This window comes from Rissa tridactyla, chromosome W, assembly GCF_028500815.1.
Source record: "Rissa tridactyla isolate bRisTri1 chromosome W, bRisTri1.patW.cur.20221130, whole genome shotgun sequence".
In the NCBI taxonomy this organism is placed as follows: Eukaryota; Metazoa; Chordata; class Aves; order Charadriiformes; family Laridae; genus Rissa; species Rissa tridactyla.
In genome coordinates, this window is record NC_071496.1 from 17,219,400 (window position 1) to 17,233,000 (window position 13,601).

A 13,601-nucleotide genomic window follows, 5' to 3' on the forward strand; every position below is an offset into this window, starting at 1 on the left:
TTGTGTCTTCCTCCTGTCAATCAATATTGACTGGCTCCAGCTCTCTGTGTTACTGCAAATGTTTGCGAGTTGTATCATCTACCGGCATATACCTGATGGAATAGTTTCTAATGAGCTCTGGTTATTTGGTCCCGGTGGTTCTGCTTTTCACTGTGCAGATAAGCTATATTCCTCATAAAATAACAAGATCAGTGGCCTCCTCACAGATAGTGTAACATATACTGTTTTTCTATAGAGAGGTATGTATATGAACCTGAATTACAGGTTTAGAGATGTTTAAAGTACACAAAAATCCTGTTCATGCTGCCTGCATAATCACTGTTTTTCAACAAGGTAATTGAGAAGGTGGTAGGTATTTTTAAAATATTCCTACACAAAAAAAAAAGGAATCTGAAGTTAGCCCTAACCGAACTTCTAAAATGGTATAACATTATTTGTGCTCTTAAGTTTGTGTTTAATTGTGATGAAATAAAGTAAAAAAAATAAAAACGCACTTAGCAGTATTTTCTTTGAGAAAGCTAAAAAGGACTCAAACTCTTTCTTGTGCATCTAAAACTATGTATTTTTATCAAAGCCATTTTATTCAAACTAGTTATAAAATTGCAGCAATAAAATCAGATGACTCCTGGAAAGGTAATATGATATATAGCAATTGCTTTGAAACATAATCATTTCATAAAATGTGTTCTTTTGATAGTGCAAGGTATTTGCATTACCTACCTATAAAATTTTAGAGGACACCAGCTGAGATTTTAGCAACATATTGACCAACTAAAAAAGATGGTTTCTTTTGAAGCTCAATATTCTGTACTGGGGTCCCATTGCTTGTCCTTTTAGTGTCCCATAAATGCATTAATTACTACCATAAACAGTTCTGTATGAATGGAAAGTCATATTGCTGCTGGAGCAAACACCCACAGTCCCTGCTTTCTAATCATCCATTTCATTTTCTCACATCCCTTGAGATCATCTTCCTGTGGTCATGGTTTACCTTACCCTCATTTCACTGCACATTAAACTGTATAAAATTTCTCTTCCAGTCTTACACAGCCCTATACTGTCTGGTGGTTTCACTCTCTGAGACAGTTGTGCTGAAACATAGCAGTATTTCCAGGGGGTGAATTAGATGGATTTGTGAAGGTTTTCAGATAAAAGTTAAAGGTGTCCTGAGTAGCAGATGTTGGAGGGAAAGCATATGGCAGATGAAGGAATGAGTCAGAGAACGTGAATCACTTCATATTGTAGACACAAATTATCACAATTCTTAAATTTCTTGTTCAAGATTAATTACTTCACACAGCAGTCTATTATTCCCTGCAGTATTTTCTTTCTGACTCAGTGTTTGTTGTTAAGGTATGGTAGTGTTCAAGCTCAGATATAAGCATGTGAGTGTTGCTGAGTAGATCCTGTAGGAAATGCTTCGAATCAGTTAACTGTTACCTGACAGGAAAATAAAATTTTTTGTCATTCAATCCCCTACGTATATATTTCACAGAATGGTTCGGGTTGGAAGGGACCTTAAAGATCATCTAGTTCCAACCCCCCTGCCATGGGCAGGAACACCTTCCACTAGACCAGGCTGCTCAAAGCCTCATCCAGCTTGGTCTTGAACACTTCCAGGGATAGGGCATTGACAACTTCCCTGAGCATTCTGTTCCAGTGCCTCACCACCCTTACCATAAAGAATTTCTTCCTGATATCCAATCTAAATCTACCCTCTTTCAGTTTGAGGCCGTTACCCCGTGTCCTATCATTACACTCCCTGATAAAGAGTCCCTCCCCATCCTTCCTGTAAGCCCCCTTTAGGTACTGGAAGGCCACTATAAGGTCTCCTCAGAGCCTTCTCTTCTCCAGGCTGAAAAACCCCAACTCTCTCAGCCTGTCTTCATAGGAGAGGTGCTCCATCTTCATGGCCCTCTGCTGGACCCATTCCAACAGGTCCATGTCCTTCTTGTGTTGAGGACTCCAGAGCTGGACACAGTACTCCAGGTGGGGTCTCATGAGAGCAGAGTAGAGGGGCAGAATCACCTCCCTGGACCTGCTGGCCACACTTCTTTTAATGCAGCCTAGGATGCGGTCAGCTTTCTGGGCTGCAAGTGCATGTTGCCTGCTCATGTTGTGCTGCTTGTCCACCAGCACCCCCAAGTCCTTCTCCTCAGGGCTGCTCTCCATCCATTCTCTTCCCAACCTGTATTTGTGCCTGGGATTGTTGTGACCCAGGTGCAGGACCTTGCACTTGGCCTGGCTGAACTTCATGAGGTTCACACAGGCCCACCTCTCAAGCCTGTCCAAGTCCCTCTGGATGGCATCCCTTCCCTCCAGCGTGTTGACTGCACCACACAGCTTGGTGTCATCTGCAAACTCGCTGAGGGTGCACTCAATCCCACTGTCCATGTCACCAACAAAGATGTTAAACAGCACTGGTCCCAGTACTGACCCCTGAGGAATGCCACTTATCGCTGGTTTCCATGTGGATATTGAGCCATTGATTGCAACCCTCTGAGTGCAGCCATCTAGCCAGTTCCTTATCCACCAAGTGGTGGATTCATCAAATCCATGCTTTTACAATTTAGAGACCAGGATGTCATGCGAGACAGTGTCAAATGCTTTGCATAAGTCCAGGTAGTAGTAGTCCATTTCTAAATATGTATGCATTTGTATATATTATCTTTGCTGTATTTCTTCTGACACTATGACATAATGTTACAAAAGTAACAGTATACATATTTGAGGCAGCCTAATCCCCAGAGGCTTCTCTACCAAAGCTGCCCCTGGTGAATCCAGTGTATTAACATGCAAGTGAAGCTCAGCTTCTGAACAGCTCTGGAGAGAACTCCTGAATGCCTTAGGTGCTATGTCTGGTAAAAGCCTCTTTACCTGTTACCTACAGTGTGCTAAGCAATAATGCTGCTGGACTTTTCCAGTATCATTAAAACCTAATGAAATTCCTGTTGGTTTAGGTTGTTTGTTGGTTCACCCTGGAGTAGCTATCCAGCTAACAGAACTAGAGATATCTATGCATGTCATAGAATCATAGAATTGTCTAGGTTGGAAGGGACCTTTCATATCATCTAGTCCAACCATCAACCTAACACTGACAAAAACCATCACTAAACCATATCGCTAAGCACTACGTCTACCCATCTTTTAAATACCTCCAGGGATGGTGACTCAACTGCTTCCCTGGGCAGCCTGCTCCATTGCTTGACAACCCTTTTGGTGAAGAAATTTTTCCTAATATCCAATCTAAACCTCCCCTGGCACAACTTGAGACCATTTCCTCCTGTCCTATTGCCTGTTACTTGGGAGAAGAGACTGACCCCCACCTCGCTGCAACCTCCTTTCAGGTAGTTGTAGAGAGCAATAAGGTCTCCCCTCAGCCTCCTTTTCTCTAGGCTAAACAATCCCAGTTCCCTCAGCTGCTCCTCATAAGACTTGTTATCTAGACCCCTCACCAGCTTTGTTGCCCTTCTCTGGACTTGCTTCAGAATCTCAATGTCTTTCTCATAGTGAGGGGCTCAAAACAGGACACATTACACAAGGTACAGCCTCACCAGTGCCAAGTAAAAGGGGACAATCATTTCCCTAGTCCTACTCACCACACTGTTCCTGATACAGGCCAGGATGCTGTTGGCCACCTTGGCCTCCTGGGCACACTGCTGGCTCATATTCAGCTGGCAGTCGACCAACACCTCCAGGTCCTTTTCTGCTGGGCAGCTCTCCAGCCACTCTTCCCCAAGCCTGTAGCGCTGCTTGGGGTTGTTGTGACCCAAGTGCAGGACCCGGCACTTGGCCTTGTTGAACCTCATACCATTCTCCTTGGCCCATTGATCCAGACTGTGCAGATCCCTCTGCAAAGCCTTTCTCCCTCAAGCAGGTCGACGCTCCCACCTAACTTGGTGTTGTCTGCAAACTTACTGAGGGTGCACTCGATCCCCTCATCCAGATCATCGATAAAGATATTAATGAGAACTGACCCCAATACGGAGCCCTGGGGAACACCACTTTTGACTGGTAGCCAACTGGATTTAACCCCATTCACCACAACTCTCTGGGCCCAGCCATCTATTCAGGTTTTTTACCCAGCAAAGAGTACTTCCATCCAAGCCATGGGCAGCCAGTTTCTCCAGGAGAATGCTGTGAGAAACTGTATCAAAGGCCTTACTAAAGTCCAGGTAAACAACATCCACAGCCTTTCCCTCATCCACTAAGCGGGTCACCTTGTCATAGAAAGAAATCAGGTTAGTCAAGCATGACCTCCCTTTCATAAACCCATGCTTGCTGACTGGGCCTGATCACCTGGTTGTCCTCCATGTGCCACATAATGGCACTCAAAATGATCTGTTCCATAACCTTCCCAGGCACTGAGGTCAGACTGACAGGCCTGTAATTACCTGGATCCTCCTTCTGGCCCTTCTTGTGGATGGGCATCCCATTTTCTAACCTCCAGTCAACTGGAACCACCCCGGTTAGCCAGGACTGCTGGTAAATGATGGAAAATGGCTCGGTGAGCACTTCTGCCAGCTCCCTCAGTGCCCTTGTGTGGATCTCATCTGGCCCCAAAGACTTGTGTGTGTCTAGGTGCTAGAGCAGGTCCCTCACCATTTCCCCTTGGATTATGGGGGCTTCATTCTGCTCCCTGCCCCTATCTACTAGCTCAGGGTTCTGGGTACTCAGGGAACAAGTGGTACTACTGCTAGAAACTGAGGCAAAGAAGGCATTAAGTACCTCAGCCTTTTCCTCATCCTTTGTCACCATGTTACCACCCCCATCTAAGAAAGGATGGAGATTCTCCTTTGTCCTCCTTTTATTACTAATACATTTATAGAAGCTTTTTTTATTGTTCTTAACATCCAAAGCCAGGTTAATTTCTAGTTGGGCTTTGGCCCTTCTAATTTTTTCCCTACATAGCCTCACAACATCTTTGTAGTCCTCATGAGTGGCCTGCCCTTTCTTCCAAAGGCCAGAAACTCTCCTTTTTACCCTGAGTTGCAACTATATCTCTCTGTTCAGACAGGCCGGTCTTTTTCCCCGACGGCTCATTTTTTGGCACATGGGGATGGCCTGCTCCTGTGCCTTTAAGACTTCCTCCTTGAAAAATGTCCAGCTTTCCTGGACTCCTTTACCCTTCAGGACTGCCTCCCAAGGGACACTCTCGACCATGCTCCTAAACAGGCTAAAGTCTGCCCTTCGGAAATCCAAGGTGGCAGTTCTGCTGGCTCCCTGCCTTGCTTCACCAAGAATCGAAAATTCTACCATTTCATGGTCACTGTGCCCAAGACGACCTCCAACCTTTACATCCCCCACAAGACCTTCTCTGTTAACAAACAGTAGGTCCAGTAGGGCACTTCCCCTAGTTGGTTCCTTCACCAGCTGCGTTAGGAAGTTGTCTTCCACACACTCCAGGAAGCTCCGGGACTGTTCCCTCTCCGCTGTGTTATATTTCCAGCAGACGTAAGATTCTGTGATTCTATGGAGCCTCCACCACCTCTCTGGGCAACCTGTTCCAGTCTCTCACCACCCTCATTGTAAAGAACTTCTTCCTAATGTCCAATCTAAACCTATTCTGCTCTAGTTTAAAACCATTGCCCCTTGTCCTATCGCTACATGCCCGAGGGTGCACGCGATCCCCTCATCCAGGTCGTTGATAAAGATATTAAACAGAACTGGCCCCAATACTGAGGCCTGAGGAACACCACTCATGACCAGCCGCCAACTAGATTGAACTCCATTCACCACCACTCTCTGGGCCCGACCCTCCAGAAAGTTTTTTACCCAGCATAGAGTACTCCCATCCAAGCCATGGGCAGTCAGTTTCTCCAGGAGGGTGCTGTGGGAAACCATATCAAAGGCTTTACTAAAATTCAGGTAAACAACATGCACAGCCTTTCCCTCATCCACCAAGAGGGTCGCCTTGTCATAGAAGGAGATCAGGTTAGTCAAGCAGGACCTGCCTTTCATGAACCCATGCTGCCTGGGCCTGATCACCTGGTTGTCCTTCATGTGTTGCATAGTAGCACTCAGGATGATCTGTTTCATGACCTTTCCAGACACTGAGGTCTAGCTGACAGGCCTGTAGTTCCCCAGATCCTCCTTCCAGCTGTTCTTGTGGATGGGCGTCACATTTGCTAGACACCAGTCAACTGGAACCTCCCCGGTTAGCCAGGACTGCTGATAAATGATGGAAAGTTTCTCAGTGAGCACTTCTGACAGCTTCCTCAGTACCCTCTGGTGAATCTCATCTGGCCCCATAGACTTGTGTGTGTCTAGGTGCTGCAGCAGGTCCCTCAAAATCTCCCTTTGGATTACAGGGACTTCATTCTGTTCCCTGCCCCTATCTACTAGCTCAGGGTTACTCAGGGAACAACCAATTCTACTAAAGACTGAGGCAAAGAAGGCATTAAGTACCTCAGCCTTCACAGAATCACAGAATCACAGAATGGTAGGGGTTGGAAGGGACCTCTGGAGATCATCTAGTCCAACCCCCCTGCCAGAGCAGGGTCACCCAGAGCAGGTTGCACAGGAATGTGTCCAGGTGGGTTTTGAATGTCTCCAGAGATGGAGACTCCACCACCTCTCTGGGCAGCCTGTTCCAGTGCTCTGCCACCCTCAAAGTAAAGACATTCCTCCTCATGTTTAGGTGGAACTTCCTATGCTCAAGTTTGTGCCCATTACCTCTTGTCCTGTCCCCAGGCACCACTGAAAAGAGCCTGGCCCCATCCTCCTGACACCCACCCTTTAAGTATTTATAAGCTTTGATAAGATTCCCCCCTCAGCCGTCTTTTTTCCAGACTAAAAAGACCCAAGTCCCTCAGCCTTTCTTCATAAGAGAGAGATTCCAGTCCCCTAATCATCTTGGTAGCCCTTTGCTGTACCCTCATTCCAGCAGTTCCCTGTCCTTCTTGAACTGGGGAGCCCAGAACTGGACACAGTACTCCAGATGCAGCCTCACCAAGGCAGAGTAGAGGGGGAGGATGACCTCCCTCGACCTGCTGGCCACACTCCTCTTGATGCACCCCAGGATGCCCTTGGCCTTCTTGGCCACAAGGGCACATTGCTGGCTCATGGTCATCCTGGTGTCCACCAGGACTCCCAGGTCTCTTTCCACAGGGCTGCTCTCCAGCAGGTCAGCCCCCAACCTGTACTGGTGCATGGGGTTATTCCTCCCCAGGTGCAGCACCCTACACTTGCCCTTGTTGAATTTCATTAGGTTCCTCTCTGCCCAACTCTCCAGCCTGTCCAGGTCTAGCTGTGTGGAAGCACAGCCTTCTGGTGTGTCAGCCACCCCTCCCAGTTTTCTGTCATCAGTAAACTTGCTGAGGGTGAACTCTATCCCCTCATCCAGGTCATTGATGAATATATTGAACAAGACCAGACCGAGCACTAACCCCTGTGGAACACCGCTAGTTACGGGCCTCCAACTGGACTCTGTGCCACTGATCATGACCCTCTGAGGTCTGCCATTCAGCCAGTTATCTATCCACCTTACTGTCCACTCATCTAACCCACTCTTCGTAAGCTTACCTATGAGCATGCTGTGGGAGACTTTTTCAAAAGCCTTGCTGAAGTCAAGGTAGACAATGTCCACTGCTCTCCCCTCATCCACCCATCCAGTCGTTCCATCATAGAAGGCTATCAGATTGGTCAAGCATGATTTCCCCTTGGTGAATCCATGTTGACCACTCCTGATAACCTTCTTTTCCTCCACATGCTTAGAGATGACATCCAGAACGAGCTGTTCCATCATCTTTCCAGGGATGGAGGTGAGGCTGACTGGGCTGCAGTTTTCCCAGGTCCTCCTTCTTGCCCTTTTTGAAGGCTGGAGTGACATTGGCTTTCCTCCAGTCCTCAGGCACCTCTCCTGTTCTCCAGGACCTTTCAGAGATGATGGAGAGCGGTTTCACAATAACATCTGCCAGCTCCCTCAACACTCACAGGTGCATCCCATCAGGGCCCATGGATTTGTGGGTTTCAGGTCTGCTTAAATGATCTTTAACCTGATCGTCCTCAATTGAAGGAGAGTCTTCCTTACTCCAGGCTCTCTCTCTTACCTCCAGGGTCTGGGATTCCTAAGGACTGTCCTTAGCAGTAAAGATTGAAGCAAAGAAGGCATTCAGTAACTCTTCCTTCTCTGCACCCTCCATCACCAGGGCACCCACCTCATTCAGCAGCAGGCCCACATTTTCCCTAGTCTTCCTTTTACTGCTGATGTACTTGCATCAGTGCAAGTACACTTGCATCAAGTGTAGCACCCTACACTTGCCCTTATTGAATTTCATAAGATTCCTCTTTGCCCAACTCTCCAGCCTGTCCAGGTCTCTCTGTATGGTGGCACAGACTTCCAGTGTGTCAGCCACCCCTCCCAGTTTTCTGTCATCAGCAAACTTGCTGAGGGTGCACTCTGTCCCTTCATCCAGGTCATTGATGAATATATTGAAGAGGACTGGACCCAGTACTGACCCCTGGGGAACACCACTCGTCACTGACCTCCAACTAGACTCTGTGCCCCTAATCACGACCCTCTGAGCTCTGTCTTCCAACCAGTTATCTATCCACCTTACTGTCCATTCATCTAACCCACTCTTCCTAAGCTTCTCTATGAGGATGCTGTGGGAGACAGTGTCAAAGCCTTTGCTGAAGTCAAGGTAGACCACATCTACTGCCCTCCCCTCATCTATCCGTCCAGTCATGCCATCATAGAAGGCTATCAGATTAGTCAGACATGATTTCCCCTTGGTGAATCCATGTTGAGTCCTTCTGATAGCTTTCTTTTCCTCCACATGCCTTGAGATGATGCCCAGAACGAGCTATTCCATCATCTTTCCAGGGATGGAGGTGAGGTTTAGTTTCCTGGGTCTTTCTTCTTGACCTTTTTGAGGACTGGAGTGACATTCTCCTCATCCTTTGTCACCATGTTCCCATCTTCATCTAATAAAGGATGGAGATTCTCCTTAGTCCTCCTTTTATTACTAATACATTTATAGAAACTCTTTTTATTGTTCTTAACATCCAAAGCCAGGTTAAGTTCTAGTTGGGCTTTGGCCCTTCTAGTTTTCTCCCTACATAGCCTCACAACATCTTTGTATCCTTCCCAAGTGGCCTGCCCCTTCTTCCAAAATCTGTAAACTCTCCTTTTTACCCTGAGTTGCAACTATATCTCTCTGTTTAGCCAGGCCGGTCTTTTTCCCCGATGGCTTGTTTTTCGGCACATGGGGATGGCCTGCTCCTGTGCCTTTTAAGACTTCCTTCTTGAAAAATGTCCAGCTTTCCTGGACTCCTTTGCCCTTCAGGATTGCCTCCTAAGGGACTCTGTCAACCAGGCTCCTGAAAAGACCAAAATCTGCCCTCTGGAAGTCCAAGGTGGCAGTTCTGCTGACCTCCCTCCTTGCTTCTCTAAGAATTGAAAAATCTATCATTTCATGATCACTAAGCCCAAGATGGCCTCCAACCATCACATCCCCCACAAGTCCTTCTCTGTTTGTGAAGAACAGGTCCAGCAGGGCTCCTTCCCCAGTTGGCTCCCTCACCGGCTGTGTCAGGACGTTATCCTCAACACACTCCAGGAACCTCCTGGACTGTTCCCTCTCAGCTGTACTGTATTCCCAGCAGATATCTGGTAGGTTGAAGTCTCCCACCAGGACAAGGGCTTGAGACTTCTCCCAGCTGCTTGTAGAATATTTCATCTGCCTCTGCATCCTGGTTGGGTGGTCTATAACAGATTCCCACCATGAGATCTGCCTTGTTGGCCCTCCCCCTGATTCTTACCCATAAACACTCAACCCTATTGTTACCATCATTAAGTTCTCAACATTCATAACACTCCCTAACATACAGAGCCACCCCACCTCCTCTCCTTCCTTGCCTGTCACTTCTGAAGAGTTTGTTGCCATCTAATGCAGCACTCCAGTCGTGCGATTCCTGTTGGTACATCCAAAACCACATGTAAGAAAATGAATTTACAAGGTAAGTTGTAATGCATAATGTTTTGCTACAATTTTTCAGTTTTTCCTCAGTTTTTCCTCGGTTTTATACCAGGCCAATATATCTAATAGAATAACAATCAGAAACTAGCAAGACCAATAACAAAAATAGGTGTCAGCAGAGTATGTGTGACTGTTGCTGCACTGGCATGCAGAAGAATTTCATTTTCATTGACAAGCTCAGCATTCCTTGGTCTTAGCCTCCTTGAAGAATAAAATATGGATCTTACTGTATATTATAAAGCTGTTTCTAGAGCAATATCTTTCTCGTCCTTTTCACTTGGTTGTTCCCGAATTCTAAAATTAACTGTCGGCAAGCACTTACAGGTATTTTTACAGCTTCCCCTGTGATATTGATGTGAACTCTCTTTTTTGCCTCTCTCATTTATTTCACATATTCCTAAGGTGGATTTGATTTCTGACATCAGCTTATTGTACAACTGTATTATTATTATTACTGTTTGCTATATCTTTTCTGGAAAACTTTTTGTTTTACCTTTATAAATTTTTTTATAGTCTTAGCCATTTGTATCAGCCCTATTAATAACATTATTAGTAGTAATATTTATAACATATTTATACTTGAGGGTTCTTGTAAGGGTATGTAGAAGAGGAGTGTCTGTTCCTTTAAGGGTATCTGGTCAAGGACCTTTTTCAGTGCAAGAAGAAAAGGAGGAAGCCATAAATAAGAACATATGGGGACACAAAACTGACCAGCAAGTGATCAGGGAGGCAGTGATGAGAACCAAACCTGGTCAGTCACACTAATTGATGGGCTATCATGAAACTACAGGCACCTCTTCCAGGAAAATAAGCATGGAATATGCAACTGTTAAGACTGTAAACCAGGGGGATCCCAGACTGTGAGGGGTGCAGGAATTGATGGAGCTGTACAAATCCATGGGGGACGTGCAGGGGAAGGGGGAGCAGGGAGTAACAAAGAGAGGGGGATAGGCAGAAAAGGGTATTAAAAGGAGTTGGTTGCATGCAAAATGGGGCTGGTCAGGATGCTCGTTTGGCTGAGCCCTGTGTCTGATCATCACAGTCTGTTCTGTCTTCTTATTAAATCTTTTCTTAAACTATCTCCCTGCATAATTTCAGTCTCTGTCCCATGTGTATGCTGCAAGGACTAGGTGCCAGCTACTGGTGAGACCTCTGTGTGTGTGAGTGAAAATTGGTGCCAGCTACTGGAGTCGGGCTGGGGGTGTGGGTGCCCTAGCCTGTGGTGCTAGCTACTGGAACCGCTGGGGTCTCAGTGTCAGCTACTGGAGCCAGCGGGGTTCTTTATCTTCCAGCCACTGGGGTGGCAATGGTGTGTGTCCCAAAACCAGCTGCTGTGAGGGTAACAGGGTGAGTGAGGCAAGTGAGGGGCTCCACGTTGGTGGCTGGAGAGGGACTGCGTGTTACAGCCCAGGTGCTGGCTTCTGGGGCATGAATGTCTGTACTTCCCCAAACCATGTGTTCTTGTGTGTTTGTTCATTCGTTCATTCACTAGCAAACTTTAAGCTGGACCAGATGGCTTAGGGGGAGCCTTGGATCTGGGCAGAGGGGTCTGTGCTGGTACACCTGGGGGACTTGCAAATGTGGAGTGAATGAGGGACGAGTGTGTGAGTGCTGCCTGTTTGCAGTGAGCACCGAGCTGGACCAGCTGGCAAGTAGGGGACCCATGGGGTGGGTAAGGGGGCCTGGGATCCGGGCAGGGGTGCTGGTGGACAGAGAGGCCATGCCAGTACTCAGGGGATCCATGAATGTGCACATGCTTGTGAACCCAGATTGTCGTGTGTTTATGCCTGCACTAGTAACCTTCAGTCTCTGCCAGCCCAAGAGGAGCACACCCAGTACATGGATGCTGCTGAAGGCAATGCCTTGTCTGTGGCAGTCTGTGTGACTGCCTGTTTGAGTGTCCTCTGTGTGTGTGTGTGCGAGATGTGCGCTCAGCTTCACTACTGGTGCTGCATCCCTCAGTCTGGGCAGAGGCTCTGAGTCCCTGGGCACCAGGCTGGGCTCCAGCATCCGGGCAGAAGGTGGAGCAGCTGGCGGAGGCAGGCATGCTCTTAACATCACTTAATACTTGTTACATTCTCGTTTTGAATTGCATTTACTGAACATATATTATATGAAACCATTTCTGCCTCTGTGTGTTTGCAGACTAAGTATAAAATGGGATTCACTTTTGGATACAGTGAGAATACGGGACCGCAGAGTGTGCTGAGATGCCTACTTTATGTTTATTTGTGGTGCAGCACATTTCTGTCCTCCACCATTTCTTCCACATTTTTTTCTAAAGTGTGATGCTGGATGAGAGAAGTCTGGTGTCTTGAGGAATGTAACAGTAGCTGCTCAGCTGCAGCTACTCAGCCAGACAAAAATACTCAATGGCAAAGAAGACAATTTCTTCCTCTCTTTTGCCTTCACCTCACTTGAGGGAAGATATTCTAAATGGCCATACTTAATTCATGTCTATAATTAATGGCAAGCAAATTTTTGACAAAGATTAGCTTTCGTTTCTTTTGTCTCAGAATTTTGTACAGCCATTTGGAAGAGACATCTTAGATTCTGAGAAATCAAGCTTTAGAAAAGGAATTCTAACTTACTAAATTGGTTCTACGTTTTATTTACTGTTCTGTCATTATTTAATCTCTTTTTATTTCAGCTTTAGTAAATATTCCAAATGTGATCGAGATAAAGGAAGACATGAACCTTGGCTTGACTCTAATACAGAACTCAAAAACAGGAGGATTTTTGATACATATTGAGGACGTATTCAATAGACAGTTGAAGCTGAATGTATTTTATTATGCAGCATAGATTAGTACATATTTTGCATATTTTAAAACATTCCATCTCACTGTCATTACCTAGGGTCCAAAATCAGGAAAATTACAAATTGTGTCCTTCTGCATTTATCTAAAAATCCTATGGAAGACCATATAATTAAATATTCTGTAATTTAAGTCAGAAAACATAGGCAAGAATATTTCCCACTATGGATATTTGTAAGGTAGTCTTAGATAGTTCTGGTTATGCTTTCAAAAGCTATTATGGGATCTTGCCTCCGCTGTAAGCACTTGCATAGTAACTGTTCTCCTGAGATGTCAAGGTTTCCAGTCCCATGGATCTGCCTTTTCCTTTAGCAATATGATTTATTTAGCTAGTGAGCTGGAGAAGGATGCGTTTTCTATGTGTATATTCTGCAAGCCACTCTCCTTTGAGCCTGCAAAACAGATTTCATCATTGAAAGGAAATTAATGCCCTTTTAATATGCTTTTTTACAATCTTAACCATAAGCATGAAAACCCTTGGAGTGTAGGTGTATTCCAGTTTATGATGCATACATTGTAAACGTGGAATAATTAAACGAAACAATAAACTAAAGGCAAATGAGCTTTGAGATTCACTTTAAGTGATGTATTTATCTGTTGTATCACAAAAGTATTCAAAAATTTATTATCTTCATTACCATATAGCCCAATTATTTGAAGTACTTAATGGGTCTAATTCTAAGCTTTCCAGCAGCTTTCTTGCACTTAGTGTATTAGGTTTGCGTGGCAAGGTTTTGGTAGTGTGAGGGCTACAGGGGTGGCTCCTGTGAGAAGATGCCAGAAGCTTCCCCTATGTCCA

At 45.8% G+C, this 13,601-nt stretch overlaps 1 pseudogene; it reads left to right on the forward strand.

Moving 5' to 3' along the window:
• LOC128901895 (integrin alpha-2-like) overlaps positions 1-13,601 on the forward strand; it is a 76,264-nt pseudogene that overhangs the window by 19,663 nt on the left and 43,000 nt on the right.